The sequence below is a fragment of the Aphelocoma coerulescens genome, chromosome 2 (assembly GCF_041296385.1).
Source record: "Aphelocoma coerulescens isolate FSJ_1873_10779 chromosome 2, UR_Acoe_1.0, whole genome shotgun sequence".
Taxonomy (NCBI): domain Eukaryota; kingdom Metazoa; phylum Chordata; class Aves; order Passeriformes; family Corvidae; genus Aphelocoma; species Aphelocoma coerulescens.
Genome location: NC_091015.1, coordinates 85,395,331 through 85,412,492, shown reverse-complemented (window position 1 = coordinate 85,412,492; position 17,162 = coordinate 85,395,331).

The window sequence follows — 17,162 nt, the reverse complement described above, 5'->3', positions numbered from 1 at the left end:
ACCCACCTTTGGGAACTGACCCTGCATGCCAAAGAAATGAAACTGAACATCTTTGGGATATTTTAACTCAGGGGGATGGGCATTGATCCAATTATTCTGATGAAAATAAGCAGAAGAAAAATGAAACTTCTCTCCTATTTTCAGAAAACTGATTTAAAACCAAAAATGTTTTTCCTTTTCACAGATTGCAAAGATATATCTGAAAAATAAAAAAAAAACAACCACAAATTCCACAAAACAAAACAAAAGCACTTAGTATTTATTAGTGGTTATGATTGTTAAATTGTTCATTAAATAAGATTACACTTCTTATATTTTATACTCATCCTCCTGTTTGAAAAGAATTTGAACTCAAATCTTTCCAGATTCAAAGGAAATTAAAGGATGATAGCATTTTTTCTGAAGTGAGCTTGATTATGCAAACCACCCAGATAAACATGAATGTTTTTATACATTTTATTTTGATGCTTTTAATTTTTTTTTTCAAAGAAAAGAAATTTTGAAAAGATGTCTGTATTGACTTTGTCAGAAATGTCTCATAAAACATTTGTTTGAAGTTTCAGTGAAGCATTTTTTTTTTAAGGAAAATTATGATTAAAGTGATTTCTGCCAAGGTTACCATATTCCTGATGATCAAAAAGAAAGAGGATGTCACAACATAGAGAGAGTGTGAGCGAAGGAGAAAAAGGGGATGCAGAGCAGTGTGGCTGCTGTGAGTGAGCAGCGGAAAGCTCAAGACATCTGTGGCCAGGGACCATGCCTTGGCCATGCATGAGCAGACACAGGGATGGCTATGAGTGAGAGAGGAGAATGAGCTGCTGGAGCTGTGACATCCGGGCTCAGCTCTGCATCTGCTGACTGTAAATCCTGATATTTCTGTTCTCTCTGTATGGCTGGAGGAGATGTAATGCTCAAAGCATGCAGGTTGAACAGGTTTGAGTAAAAATCCCGAAAGTCTGGGGGAAGAATTCAAGCCTCAGAAAGCATTCCCCAAGTAAATGTCAATTTAAAAAGCCTCAGTATATGGAAGCCTAAATTCCAGGTCTGGTATAATCCAGGTTTTGACCCTCCAAGAAGAAAAATAATTTGATATCTATGGGTATTTTGCAAAAATCCCTTGTGAAATCTTCAACTATTTTCAAAAGTAGCTGTCAGTCATTGCCTGCTCATTTTTAGAGAAGAGATTGGTTTGGTGGCACAGCTAACAATGTAGGACACTGCCTCTGCTTCAAGGCATAGCTACACAGTGCTCAGCAATGCTCTGCCCCATAAAAGAGGATTGATGTTCTGATGGGTTTAGAAGATGAGAGCTGCTTACAGAGTGTGTAGGGGGAAAGCTTTGATTTTTGTTTCTGAATTATAAAACAATTAATGTTTATCTTGAAGCTATAGCACCTCTATTTTTAGCAAATTCCAGAGATCTTAGGCTTCTCAATAGAAAAAACCTTCCAGCTTTAAGTTTTTTGATGAAAGTTTAAGGTTGTGATCAATGAGTAAGATTAAAAAAAAATCTTTGACACAAAATGTTTATAAGCAGGGGAGCTCTTTACTCTGGTGTTTGTTGTGAAACAGTTCATCATTCTAAGTGAAACTTAATTTGTACTTATTAGCACTCAGATATTATGGTAAGATGTTTATTAGAGATACTTAAAGCAGATGGAGGTGAAATTAAACCAACAGTTTCCCTTTTTCCCTATGATGTCTGTTATTCTTATGAGTACGTACTGGAGTAAAGGCTTACAAATCTGTGTCCCTCAGCCTTGTTTGAACCAAATACACGTAATGTCTGTGTGATACTACTGTAAAGTAAACACCTTAAATGAAGCAGGCACAAAGAACAAAACTGAGGAATGTCATAAAGCCAGCTGGAAAATGATCAGACAGCAAAAATAATCTGCTCCATGCTGTTAAACTTTAAATGCTGAAGCCTGGCTTAACTTATCCTCTCTTTACAAGTGCTGAAAATACATAGTGCTTACTGAGCGCACAGAGGAGAGATGTCTTCCGAAGGTCGCTCCCTTCGATGTTCCATCCTATGTGTGCTGAGCACTGCTGGAAAGGACACTTGGATATCCTATTGGGTGGAATTGAGCCAGCAAGAATAACCTGTGGAAGCCTTTCCCAAACTCTTCAAGGAAACTTAATGATGTGCAGGACTGCTGCTCCTCCTATGCCTCCAGAGAGGTGATGATAGTTCAGGGGTGGAGAGGAAGGTGTAGATCTGGGTCAAAGCTACTGGCACAGATGGGATTCTTGCTGTTCGCTGCTGTGTATTTGACATCAGCAAAACTTTCCCACAGCTTGCCCCTCATGTAGAAACCACCATACTGGGCCAGGGTAAAGGACTTCTGCTTCTTTCTGCAGCTAGTGAGAAATTATTAGGAGTATGGGAAGCAGTGAATACTTCTTTGCCAGCTCAAGTATCTGGTTGATGGTGGTCCTTACACTTCCCACTCCTGAGGCTACAGCCACAGCCTCATGTTTAATATATGGGCATTTCTTCAATGAATTTGCTTAATAATTTTTGAACTCTTCATATTTATTTCCTGTAACAATGATTTCCAAAGACCAATTATACATATGTGGAAAACAGTTCCACATAAGAGAGTTGCTGTTTATACAGCAGCTATACAATGAATTCTGATGAGAAAATGGAGAATAAATGTTGTTTATTCATTTTTTTGCAAGACATCCAACTTCCTATATGCTTGTGTATATTTTACATTCTTCACAGTTTCTCTAAACTAAAGACCAGGGAATGCGTAATTTTTGTCTTCTACTTGACTCCCCATATACCTACTTCTACTCCCCATATATCTGGTCTGTTCTGTTAGTTTGCATGACTTCTGGATCTTCTATGTGATTTTGAGAGGGAGATGGCTAAAGCTGTAGCCAATATCCAAGATTCAGACCCAGCAAGATTGAAATTACAACCTAACAAAATAATTTCTTTGCTTTTTTTTGTTTCTGACTAATCCAAAACATCTTACTTGAGTTTTGGCTACTTCTGCATAACAAGCTGATATTTTCATAGAGCCATTCATAATGACACTTAGACGTCTTTCCTGAATGAATGATATGTTAATAGTTCTTTCAAGTTTATCACTGTGTATGTGTAATTGTGACTGGTTTTCCCTTCATGAGCATTACTTTGCATTTATCAGTGCTTGGTCTTGTCTGCCATTTTTATCACCCAGTCATTCAAAACTGATTCCTCTGAGTGTCTTTATAGTCAGTTCTAGTTGTATACTCTACATATGCTGTTCTTACCTCCTTATTTCCCCTTTTCCACATTGTTTATTAGTAGTTTGAATAGTATTGTGCACAGCACAGATACCTGAAGAGCACTGTGGGAAATCTCCATTGTGAAATACTTATTTTTTTTGTATCTCTGAGTTCCTATTTCTCTCTATTTCTCCCTGAAAACCTTGTGTTACAAATCTGAGACAGCTACCATCCTCAATGATGATTTAATCTCTTTAAGAACTTCTTTTAAGATAACTTATAAGTTTATTGGAAACCTAAGCATCATCTTAATAAATCTTATCCAAAAGATGTCATAAAACTTCAACAGATTGTGCTTCAAGACTTTCTGCAGTGAAATCGGTGTTGAATCTTCCTCAGAATGTCCCATATCAATGCACATTGGTCTATTCCTGCATGGTTTCTACCAGCTTGTTCAGTACAGAAATCAATGCTTTTGGTCTATAGACCTTTTTTTATTATCATATGCAATCTAGTCCAGTTCAAATAATGATTAATTCATGGAAAAGTGTAATCTGATAGTTCTTTATTTGAACTCTTTTAGAGTTTAGGGATTAGTAACATTTTATTTCTGGTTGTTTTGGGATGTTTTTTTGTTTGGTTATTGGTTTGTGTTTTGGGTTTTTTTCTGTTATATTTCTGTTCATTTCAGTGTTTTGTTCTGAAATTATTCTACTGACACTTCTGTGTAGGATATTTTATCAGAGTTCTGCCTTGTAAATTAGGATACATAATGAAGATCTTAAGCTCTTCTACAGTGAATCCTAGTATGAAAAATCATGTAGCTTTTCTGACCTAAACCTCTATGAATTGATATGAATCATCCCACAGTTTCAGAATATCACACTGCAGACGTAATTATAGAGTATTTGGATTTAAAGTTAAACTTTTTAAGTACAAATACATTGAAAATGCATTTAGAATCAACAAAAAAGGGTTGAATTAAATACATTTGTACCTTCTGTTTGCTATTTGCTTGTAAGATGTAATTTCAGGTTAGAAAATTACCAGGGCTCCTTTGGTATCCTGGAAGTATGGCTGAGGCATGAGATCTCTTTTGCATTCCTATCACAGTTTGAAAGATATCCAGGTAATGCTGTTCAGAAGTACAGGGCAGCTTTAGCGTATGATTTGTTGAAGACTCCACTCTACCTCTTGCATAATAAATACTTGTGACACTAAATTCATTCTTTCTGCCTCTCTTTGTTTCCTTCTGTCAACACATCTGTTGATGTTCTGCTCCTTAGAAGTTGATTTATCAAAAATGTTAATTCACATTTAAATGACCTGCATACTAGCTCTCTGGAAGAAAAGTATATTATCAAAAACTAATGATGTCACAAATATTTGATTGCTATAACTGCCTTGACAGGACCATTTTGACAGGACCAAGTATTACCATTCCTTTTGAAATAAGAATTACAAATCTGATCAAAGTATTGTTACTAATACTATTCTTGACCCACATAACAACCCTTCAACATTTATACAAGAAAAAAATAGAGAAATTCTTTCTTCTTAGAGGGAGCAACAAAGACAGTCCAGATCTACTTTATGCTGCCTTTTCCATTACATTCTTCTTTGGATTTCAGTTTTGCTTTTTACTCAATTGCAACATTATTTTGTGTTTCTAATGTCTCTGAAGTGTCAGTGACTTTCACCTAGCAGAAACAACACTAGTCCATTGGGACTCATTCTCTTATATTCACTTGTGGCCCTAGTAGGTGTTTAAATAAAACTGCAGAATTTAATGTCTCCTATATTTACCTGATTAACTTCACATGAAAACAAAAACAAAAACAAAAACAAAAACAAACAAAAAACCTCCAAAAAACCAAAACCAACAAGCCCCACAAACAAACAAACAAAGTAAACCTCCAAAGGTACCAAAGAGCATGATATGTGTGGTTGCATAACAAATTTCTGGCACAGCCCATCAACCCAATCCTGCAATTTCTAATCCTGCTTGTTGTTAATACTCAGCTTTTCCCTGGAGCGTGGGTTGTGGGGGTTTTTGCTTGCCTTCTTTCACTAAATTTTAAGTCAAAGAGTGGGTCACTGCAGGTGTTATCATACAAAAGAATATAATCTGCAAAATAGACATCTGACTTTCATAGCTATAGTAATTTTTTTCTCTGAGTAATTAAAATAATAACTTTTCCTTAGGGAATTACTATCCTTTTGTGAACAAAACTATGACATATTTGAGGTCTTGGCTTTGAGTTCTGGAGATTTTAAATTAAATCCCTGTTTTGATACATACTTTTTATAATTCTGAAATGATGTGTTATCTCCTGATATGACTCAGATTTATACATTTCCATATCTAGTTATTCTTGCTGCTGCTCAGAGCATTATGAGAAGATAATACTCAGTATTTTGCCAGCAGCACAGCCAGGTCTTTCTGCTTTCTAAGTATTTAACAATAGTATATTTTTGACAGTTGTTGCAACATCATTATTCATAACTAGAAACATAAAAAAAAACACCACCGAAGAAGAATGTGTTGTTATGTCATTTATAAGCAGCAGTGAAATTATTCTGAAGAAAACATTATCAAAATGGTGACATTTAGTATTGCTTAATAGGAAAAAACTCCTAGTGTTGTATTTTTTCCTTCTGTTTTCTCATTAAAAAAAATATTTCCTATATTGAATAAAAAGCAGCAATCACTTGTCAGTCTTAAACAAAATTTTCATACCATAGTCATCCTTTTCCCCTTTAAAAGTCCATGTATTTTTCATTCTACTATCCTGATCCAGTTTACTGTTAGCTTGTGTATCCCAGAGGAGTTTGTAACCTACACTCTTACTTTGGCCTTCTTGTGCAAATTCCACTTGCTATATGCTGCACTCTCCATAATTTAGCCTGATTTACACTGCTATGGGCAAAAAGCCCAAATGTTTCTGTTTAAATTTAATGGGAAGAATAAGCTTCAATGATTAAAGACTTAAAATATGCACAGTATCCCTTTGTGTGATGGCAGAATAATGGCACATCGCCTTTGTTTAATTTCTGTTTTTTTTTTAATCTGAATAGTATCAGTAAATGATAACTGCTTCATTGATGCTGCCTTGTCCACTTCTTTTTTTAAGGACATAATTCACACACAGAGGGGGAGATGAGAAGATATTATCAAGCTGCACACAAAATGCTGCTATTTCCTGCTATCTCCTGATGGTTCCTGATTTACTACAGGTTGTCTGGGACATGTTGAGAGAAAAACAATATGGCCACAAATGGAAATGAAAGAGAGATAATGCAACTATTTTTAAAGAGAGATAATGTAACTATTTTGAAGCAAAATACTTAGCGTAGCCTCTCTGTCCTCTGCTGTTCCTCTTAGTCACATGGTTTCAGTAAAGTCTTTGAAATTAGCTGTTCTCTAAGTGACATCCGTTTAGGGATTAGTTAGTCATGTAAGGATCAGTGTTTAAGTATGGGCTTGTTCCCTCTTCAACCCATCTGTCATTTTTCTGAGATAATTCATTAATTTCCATAGCAACAGCCTGTAATGTTACCAATAGGATTATTATGACTTTGCTGCATGATCATGCAAAGGAAGCTGGACTGGTCTGGAATAAACTGTTATCCAAGCCCAGGGAGCCTGAATAATAGGAAAGCTGTTATAAAAGCCATAGTTAAGCCTCTGCTATCTCTCACATTAAAATAACTAGGAAAAATAAGTTAAATGTGGTGTGAATTGTCACCACTTTTAAACGTTAGTTATGTCCACTTGATTTGGCTTATTCCAGGTTTTGATAAAGTCCAAGAGATGCAGATTCCTGGCCTAAATCCATTGCTGCTTTTTAAATAATTAAAAAATACAATCTGGATTCCCAACATTAGCACATTGTGTGACATCCTAAATATCATTATTTTTTACAGCATAACAGAAAAATAAGAGGAAATTCATTCCAATACTATATGAGGTGAAGCACATGTATTAACAGTATTTTAAAACTTGCTGATATTTTAACAGAATTAGAATTCCAGAGTCTTTGACAGATTTGACAGAGGCACTCCAATCACAAACTGATACACTTTGGAGAATCTCTGTTCTTACTGTTCTCTGTGCCATGCTTTTTTATTACCAAATTCTAGATGAAGAATATGGGCCAAACCAGTTAATAATGATTAAAAAAAAGAAAACCAAACATAAAATTAATGCTGATTATTATGTTATTTAATTAATAAAACTTATATAATATTCAAAGACTTCTATCTCCTACCAGTTCAAGACTTCTGTATGTCCGCATGTAATTTGGGGTGAAAAAAAATAGTCCTATTAGATTGATAAAGGTAAATGTAGCAACTATGGCAGTGGAACTATCTAGTTATATGGCTTTTAGTCTAAAACCTACACATGGAGAAAAAAATTATTAAGCTAAATTGTTGCCATTTTTTTTAAGCTAATGCTCTAAGGGATATATTAAAACTTACTGCTGGGAAAGTTACTTACTGAAGTCTAGAAAGCCCTCTACATCTACAATAAAGTATTGTGGGTTAGATGACCCAGATTTGCAGGGAAAAATGAGATGTTGGGACCCTCTTAGAATTCAAGAGGATCTTCTAGAAGTCTTAAGTGAAAAAAGAGGAAATGTTTTTTACCAATAGGATTTGGATGAAGTACTTTGGTCTAGTAAATTGCATATACTGGCTTAATTGCTGAGTTCCCCAAAGGATTTAATACTGCCATCCTAACTTATTTATTGAAGTCAACCCATTAATGGCAGGGTATTTAGTGAGCTTATAATCATTCCAGGAATTACTGGGTTTGGCTACAAAATAAACAAGTTTCACAAATAAACTTCCAGGGGTTTTGTTTTATTTATTTATTTTTTTAATCACAACTGTGGGTTATACATTAAATATATGCATCTTTACAGGATAAAATAGATTTTTTAATGTATAACCAATCATATTTTACTGTATACAGAATTTGTGTCAGGTAGCGTGCAAGAATTTAATTAATGCAGTTAGTTTTTCCATGAGTACATTCATGGGTATATCCATTTCAATATCCTCCTCATCTGGGGAGGAATAACCTAGGCACCAGTAAGCACTGGGGAGCAACTAGCTGGAAATCACCTGGGCAGAGAGAGGCCTGGGGGTCCTATTAGACACCAAACTAGCATTAGCAAGCAATGCATGCTTGTAGCAAAGAAAACCAACCACATCCTGGTCTGCACAGGAAGGAGTGTTGTCAGCAGGCCAAGGAAGGTGTTCCTTTCCCTTCTGCTCAGCCCTGGTGACACACATCTGGAATATTGGGTCTAGGCTCCCCAGTACAAGAGAGATAAGATCTTACTGGAGATTTTTGTTGACATTCAACCGAGCAGTTGATGGACATGTAGAATCTATCAGACGTCTTTTTTTTCAAAGAGGGTCCATATTCCTGCACTGGAGATTGATGCTGGTTTTCTATTCAACTGTTCAGACACAATAGAACTGCTAAAATAGTATCTAAATTTTTTTTATTCCACCATGTTTGGAAGTTTGCTGCATATGATTGACCTGAGTAGTTAATTTCTGTTATACTTGTAATTTGCTATCTGAACCTCTTACCTCTCATGTATACCAAATGCCAACTGAAATCTTGGCAGATTTCAGAGGAGGCATAAATCTCTAGGAAGAAATATGTGGGTGGAAGCACCAAGTTGTAAGATCTCTTGAATATTATTAAAAGGAAACACAATTTATTTTATCCACCTAACAGTTGTTAAACTGGTTGTGGTTTATCTATCTTATGAAGCACTTTTCTTGATTATTTAATTTATTTGTTTCACCTGTAGCTAAAGAGATGCCTGAATTCCTGTTTCTGGTCGAATCAATTAACAATCTTCCAACATTCGTCTTAAGTAGAAAACAGTTTCCCACTTAACTTTACACCTAAAATTAGTATAAGTAAAAGTTCTGTTCTCCTATGCTGAGCTCAAAGGGCAGTAGTGTCAAGACAGGCACTGGCATTATTTAACATTCTCTCTTAAACATGGATACACTCTACGTTGACTACTATGAATGAGAAAGAGTAGAGCTACTATTACTGTTCTTGATTCATTCTTACTTGAGCTGCTGTTAGAAAAGGGTTTCACCTGGATCACAGCCCTGACTGTTCTCAAGATTTCAGGTACTCCTTTGAGAAAGATCTTCCATGCAAACCATACCTGCATCCTAATTAATATTTATGTCATTTAAAGTTACATACCCATATGAGCATTGCCTTGAAATCATTGATGATGGGGTGTGTAGTCTGGAAAAACCAAAACCAAAGCCAAGCAACCAACCAACCAAAGTTAGTTGTACTGTTAATTAATCTTGTTCTGTAGTAGACAGCTTAAGATCTTAGACGGACAAAACCTGAATAGGAATAAGAACAAATCCTTGGTCCTAGATATAAAAAGTATTCCACTTTTGTAGTTAAAAAACCTGTGTTCCACAGGAAATCAAGTTTCTTGAAGGACTGTTCCTAAAATTCAGATTCATTGTCTGCTCTGCCAGTCTAGCCTTGTACATACACAACACTACAGCACAAAGGGTGAGACTTGAATATCTGTGCTACCTTACAGTTTGGTGAGATTCTGTTAATTTCCTGCCTGTTGCCAATGTATTATATATAATACCAATAGCTAGTGAACTAATCCAAACACCTATTTTTCCCAAAGAATTTGTATCCTTCATAAAGTTTGGTTTCATAACTACCTATGGATAGTTCCTGTAACTTGTAACTCCTTATTCTTTGTAAAAATTCTGAATATTTGTTTTGAAATTTATTCCACATCTCCTAAACTTCTTGCACATGTGTCTGATTGCCCTTGGTGCCCTGCTCCTCACTGAAATCTGCTATCCTTCCAATTCAGTTTCTAAGATCAAAGTCTCATATAGTTTCTTGGGAAGCTTGACTTCAATATTTGTATATTTCTCTGTAAAAACTCAACTTCCACCTCTCTTGAAAGGATTTTATGTCACTTTCCCACCTGTTACTTCTGTTATGGGAGTAAAAGATTATTTAACTTTGTCAGTCCTCTATTCTGAAGCAAGCAAGAATTCAGAGCAATAGTAATTCCATCAGGACAATTTTGCTATCTATGTCATGGCCTATTCTGACATAGTCCATTACCTAATTCTTTTTAAAGTATTACTCTCTGTGGGAATTAAAGTCTTCTATACTAAAATAAAAGCATTTCCCTAGGAACATATGAATGGAGATTTACTGCTGTAGTTTGCAAGCAAAATCACAGAGATGTTTAGTGTGAAGAAGGTGAGTGGAAAGAAAGGTAAGACAAAAAGCTTTCATGTAAGAATTTCTCATTAGGTATTCATTCTTTAGGTATCAGTGTCAGAGGGAAGATTCTCAGCTTCCTATTTGTTTATTGCTGTAATTACTTTGTCTCTGCAGTCTCAAGCACTTCCACCCTCCTGCTGAATTCAGGTTTCTTTATAAGTACTCTTCGTCATACAATCTGAAATATCTAGAAATTCTTCATCAGATATACTTTTTTCCTCAGTGGGATAAGGTTTGGTGGTGGCCACAGCTCATTCACGTTGGATTTGCTACATATTAACTCCAACACTCAAACACCCTTAATCATTAGTAAGTGGACAGTTCTCTTTTAATAACCATGCAACAGTGAGCAAGTTTTGTAATTGTGTCAGAGCCACAGTCAAGCTGTTGCCATTGCCACTGAAGTGGGTGCTAAGAAGTGAAGCATTACTGAATTTTCCTCTTACTCAGTACTCCATTCCTCAAACCTGATATATGTCAAAACCTTGGTGGCTGTCAGAGCTCTGCCTTGGGTCCTGCTCCCATGTTAGTGCAGCTGTTACCTTGGCTCATGCACATAATTCCATGGTCTGCAGCCTCTGTGACTTGGAGAAGGATATTGCCATCACCGATTAAAATACCAACTCCATGATTTTCCTGGTCTTCATACGACCATCTTACGAGAGTAACGGCTTTTTCAATTGCGGCAGTCATTCCCACCAAAGTTGCCTTCTCTTAGAATGCCTGATGTGTTGCTATCTGAAGATACAGATGCCAAGCTGCTCTGCCTCACTGTCCCTGAGGAGAAATCTGCACCAGGTTCTGTCCAGTACTTGGGCTGAAGATTTAGCCCACTCCTGCTGGTATAGCAACTAGGAAAAAAATTGGCAATCGCTATTGATGGCTTTTGCCCATAAGCCTTCCTATTTTCTTAATACATTCTCACCGTCTTTCTCAGCTACAAAAATAATAGTCTTGAGAGCAGCTCTGTCAACATATTGTGCATAGACCAACCAAATACTCTTCCTAGACCACCAGATGACAAAACACTGCAGGAAACATGTTGCTGAGGTTAATATATTCCTTGAAACATTGGCTCAAGGTTCTTAGAAATTGCAGAAGTTTGAATAAACAAAATGTAAGACAAAAACCTCTATCAAAATATTGGCAATTAAGACTGCATACCTCCATTTTGATTTAAGCTGTATTTTCAAGGATTCATGCCTCTAACATTCTTACTCTTTTCTAATAACTGCTCTAGAAACAATACAAAGGAGGTTGTGACTACTGGATTTACTGACATTTATCTGACACAATAAATATTTGCCCATTTAAAATTATATTTTGCAAGAAAGAACTTGAGCTTACTGCTGAATAATAACTTTTTTATTATTATTTTTAATATAACAAAGAGATGGAAGATGGGATTTTTGGTGTGTCAGTGTCTGTGAGCAGAACAAGATAAAAGCTGAGTAATGTCAGCATACTGTCGATCTTTTCCACAAAAGAAATTATGAGTAATGTTACACACTTGGTTTACTGAAATGGATTTAACATATTGCATACCAAACAGCAGCTCACCCTTCCTGTCCTTCTGCAAGAGAATAATGTTGTGCTTCAGCATGTGGATAATTTCTCTTTGTGCTAATCACAGAATTAATGAGATTTACAGACCAATTTCTTCCTCTGCTACTCCTTTCTTGTGTTGATGCACACACTATAGCTTTCTTATCACTAGACAAGAATAGGTGAGAAGAAGGTGACTTGTTTAAGAACACTGAAAAAATTGTGGATTATTGATGATATCTTTATTTATTTTTAAATATTTGAATAAAAAGGAAAAAAATCAGTTTTCAGAAGTCTTTCGCACAGCTGATTTCTATCAAAATTAATTGGATTGTAATAACTAAATACTTTGGAAGTGAATTCATTTTTATTTAGAAGCTTCCCTGTACAATTAAACCCTACATATCCACTTCAAAGTTTTGAATCACCTTATATATTAAGCTAGGTAACATCACAGAAGAGAATATAAGCACTGCTAATCGACTAACATAATTTAACTTATACACTTTTATCACTAAAAACTTACAAATTATTAACATCTACTATCTTAATGTTATTTGTATCACCATGCATGAATATTTTTGTACAAGGATACCTACCAGATATGTTGATTCATGTCTGTGAAATTGAGGTGAATAGTGGTTTCTAAAAGAGACAGTGTTCTCTTAGAAGTTTCTTTATAGTCAAGCCATGTAAAATTATTTTATTATGCAAAAAATATACACTTATCCCAGAAACATATACTTATTATTTTAAAAAAATATATAAAACAGGCACAAGAGAAACATGTTCCAGTAGAGTATTATGTCTATTGTTTAGCACTTTTTCAGTTTTGGTTAATTTGTGTTTATTTTATTCTGTTGGGAAAACTTAATGTAAACTGGAACATTTATTTAAAATCCAGATGAGATTTTGGTTTTTTGGGTAAATCTGGTGCATTTTGGTGCATCCCTTGTTGACAGTGGTAAATATTGCTGATGATTTTAAGTATATTAGTGAAACTTACTCAAAGTATAGGGAAAAAAATGGCAGTCCATGTGTGAGAAATCTACGTCCAGTTTGTAGACTACTCCTTGAGTGCTGCCAGCTCAGTCAATATAAAAAATAATTTGAGAAGGCATCTGGTGTTTCTCTCAGAAGCACCAGCTCCTCTGGTTTTTTTCTTCTTTCAGTGGAAAATACTCACGTACATAATGAGCCTGCCAAATAAATAACAACTTCTCTCGTCCTTCTGCAGTTTCCTTTCCCCTATGATTAGTTTTGATACTGGATGACATAAAGGAAGAGAGAGTAGAGTACGTGTTAAGCTAAAAAACATCCTAAGAAGCTCAAATTCAGGGCTTAAGACTGTAGCAGAAAAAAGCACAAATGGATTTAGAAAAATGAATTTATATTTCTTAGGAAAAGTGCTCCTAATCCTACCACTATTCCTTAAATCCATGCCTTAAAAATTGACCAAGGGCCTTAAAAAATATTCCAAAGCATACTTTACTTCTGTATGCAGAGAAATCCTACATTGAAACAACATCTGGTATAACTGCTTAAAAAATATTCTTTCTTCTCCTGTGACTTTACAATTACATGGCAAGGTATATTGAGGTGTAAGTTTCCATTTTCCATAAGTTTCCACCTGTCTCTCTGTCACTTTGTAGACATGATATTCAAAAATTGGATTTTTAATGATATTTTAAAACCAATCATTGAATTCTGTGTTGGCATTTGGTATCCTATTTTGCCAAGACTACAAAAAATGTTTTTTAGATGGTTATATAAAACTGGAGAAATACGTACTCAAGTGCTGATTTGAAATAAGTGGTTTAGTTCTTTGTTTTTAATTTGTGCAAGATGTACTTTGGCTTTGGTAACATTTTCAGTCCTTTTATGTCAGCTAATACTAAGTGCATTTGTAGGATAAGATCAGTCATATGCCCTTACAAAAAACACAAGTGTGATTTGGAACTGATAATACAAATGTACACACAGATACATCTGCATTTTAAGCATCAAGAACTACTAATGGCTTAATCCAGTAAATCAAGTACAAGATGACTCCATTAAGTAGGATGAAGAGACTTGCCCACCATGCCTGCCATACATTGTCAGGGAACAGGATCACAAAAGGATGTTTTTATTTGCAGCTTCTTCTGCATTTATTGTGCTCTGTGTAAATCATTAACACACTAACACATTTGTTCTACCTGCATAGTGCTATGAGTACAGGTTGCTGTTAACACCTTCTGCAAGTAAACACATGGCATTACGTTCTGTGCAGAGATTTTTGTCCACTGTCTAGGCCTACCTTTCAACTGGAAAGACCAACATACACTGAAAAGAATAGACCCTTTGTGGCTTTTCTTGGAATTAGATCAGACTCTAAAAGAGGCAGACAAGTATCCCATAATATTTTGTTTATTCTTCTTTATGCCTCTTCCTGTGCCACAAGATTTTGGGAAGCCTGTAAGCTCTTTGTTTCAAAGAGGCCTGATAGACTTGTGAACCTAGAAACCCTAGAGGGGCAGGTTTTTGGTTGATTTGAGCTTTCTTGACATCAGGCAAGATCATCTAGTTGGAGTTACACTGAATGTCTATCTAGTCCAGCACTCTGTCTCCAACAGCGGCAAAAAGGAAATGTCTGAAGACTATAAGACAGGATAAAGAAGTGTTTATTTTTATTTTTATACTATTAATTTTATGGGATTCTCAGCTTGTGACAATTGATTCATAAGACTGAATTCCTGAAATAACTAGAGGTACTGGTAATACTCCATTGTATCTTTTCTGTCATTGCTGTGCTCCAACCACCCTTTTTCCATGATCACTGAAAACTTTCTCCACACTAGGACGTGGAGATGAATGAATTCATTTGAAAATTCAGTCCATACCCACGTGAAAGTATTGCCTTGTGTGATCTTCAAACTACAGAAAGAATAAAATTGCAACCAAACTGGCCATGGGTATGTGGTAATCGACTTGCATGGGTGGCAGGCCTGAGGCTTCTCAGGTGTCACACCAACTGCACCCAGCCCTGACACATTTTAGGTTGTCCTTGTTACCCTTCCAAGAACACGTAATAACATAGACTGCACATTGTTGCTGTTAAAAGCTTAAAGTCTTCCAGTTTCTCAGTCTGGTCAATAATCTGGTGATAATGATTTGATTCAACCATCAAGAAAATGTAATAGCTGGTGCTCAGACTTAAGTGGTTGGGCCAAGTCTCACTACTAACTTGACTGAATGCCTTCAGTACAGCATCCATACCAAGCACCTATGAGGTGGGACTGGAACTACATGGATCTCCCTGATTTAATTAGTGATCCCTTATTTGAAACATTAATAGAACTACTACTAGTTTAAATTTGGCGCACGTAAGCCAATTTTTGTTTTTCTCAAGGCACTAGTCAAGAGACGTATGAACATTTTCAGACGTGATGCTGTAGTTCAATGAATTTAGAGCTTCTCATTCTGTACATTGGGCCCTACTGCTATTGAACAATGTTTTGCCCATTGTATCAATCCATAGATCTAGGTCATTCTCTCATCTTCTTTCCTTAGATCAAATGAATGTAGCTAGTCAGTGTAATGTCTTATTAGAAACATAATACCACTCTTGAACAAAGACGAATCACAACTGGATTTGGTGATATGTTTCAGTTGTGGCCCATTTTCTCTAACTAAAAAGTGGCAAATTTAAACTTCCACTCAACAGTTCAAGTGTTTCAAAGAGCTGTTTCACACAACATCAAGTGCAGTGATGAAAGAAAGACCTTGTGTTTCTGAAAAAGTCCCAGACTTTTTTAACTCTTTGACTCCATCTGCTCAGATAGAACAATCTCCTATTTTCAAATACAAGTGTTCTTCAGAATTGAGGAGATTAATCTTTAAACTGTAATTATTACGAGTGTTTTAATTCCTCTTTCAAAACTTCAAAAATCTCTGCTCTCATGTTTCTGGTCTAGTTTCATTTTTTTTTTTCCAAAACAGACAAAACCTACATTAATCTCAAATTCTGAGATAGCAATCACAGCAGCAAATATTACAAAAGAAATAGTAAATTACTTAGGAAGTAGTGACTGAAAATCTCAGTATCTCCAAGTTTCCCATTCCCTTAAAAGCAACACATTCCTCCAGTTACAGAGCAGAAAAAGAACCTGGCTTGTGATCATTTACTGAGATACTAGCATAATTTTTATTTAACACTGAACACTTGAAAAATAGTGTCCCTTATATTCCAGACAGATTTGAGCAAATATTTATCCATGATACTCACATACACATTCAAAGAATTTGCAGCCTTTTTATGGACACATCACAGGGAAGGAAAAAAAAAACAAACCCACACTAGATTTTTTTTACTGGTTGATTGACTATGAATTATTTGATCAATCCCAGTGTTTTTCACTCTGTAAGTATCTTAAAATGCAAGGCATTTTTAATGATTGATAATGTTTCCCTTCACTGCAATGTAGCACTTCAGGAGTATAAAACTCTTCAGAGTCAGCCACTGCAAGGGAAAATAATTCAGTGCGTTGTAATGCCAGCTACCACATATCATCCATCAGCTTTTTCAGTGGTAGCAAACCACTAGACATGAACATCAAGGACAGCCTGTATCTCAAAAGAGTCAGCTTGAGGCAGCTTAACTGTTTTACCATTGCTAACTGTCATCTAAACTGTGACATGCTGCTTTCACTACTTCTAACTGATGTCAAAATGAAGAGCATAAAAGTAACTGAATAAACAACAAGAACTGAAGTAGCTCCTTTGTCTAATAGCTTTATACCTACAAATTGCTTGATAAGAAAAACACTGGTCAAAGGTTGTATTTGTGTAATAAAAAAAAATATTGACTATGATTGCTGAACAGAGTTTAAAGTTATTACAATCACATAATAAATTAAATCCTGAATCTTACGTGCTGCACCCATGGCTGCCCAGCAAATGGTCCCCCAGAAAAGAATCTTGCTCCTCTGATGATCTGCAATTAATTCTCTTTGGTGAACTACACTTGCTTCTATTTTCATGATATTTGTGTGCTTATTATTTTTGAGAATTAAATGGGAAAGGATTT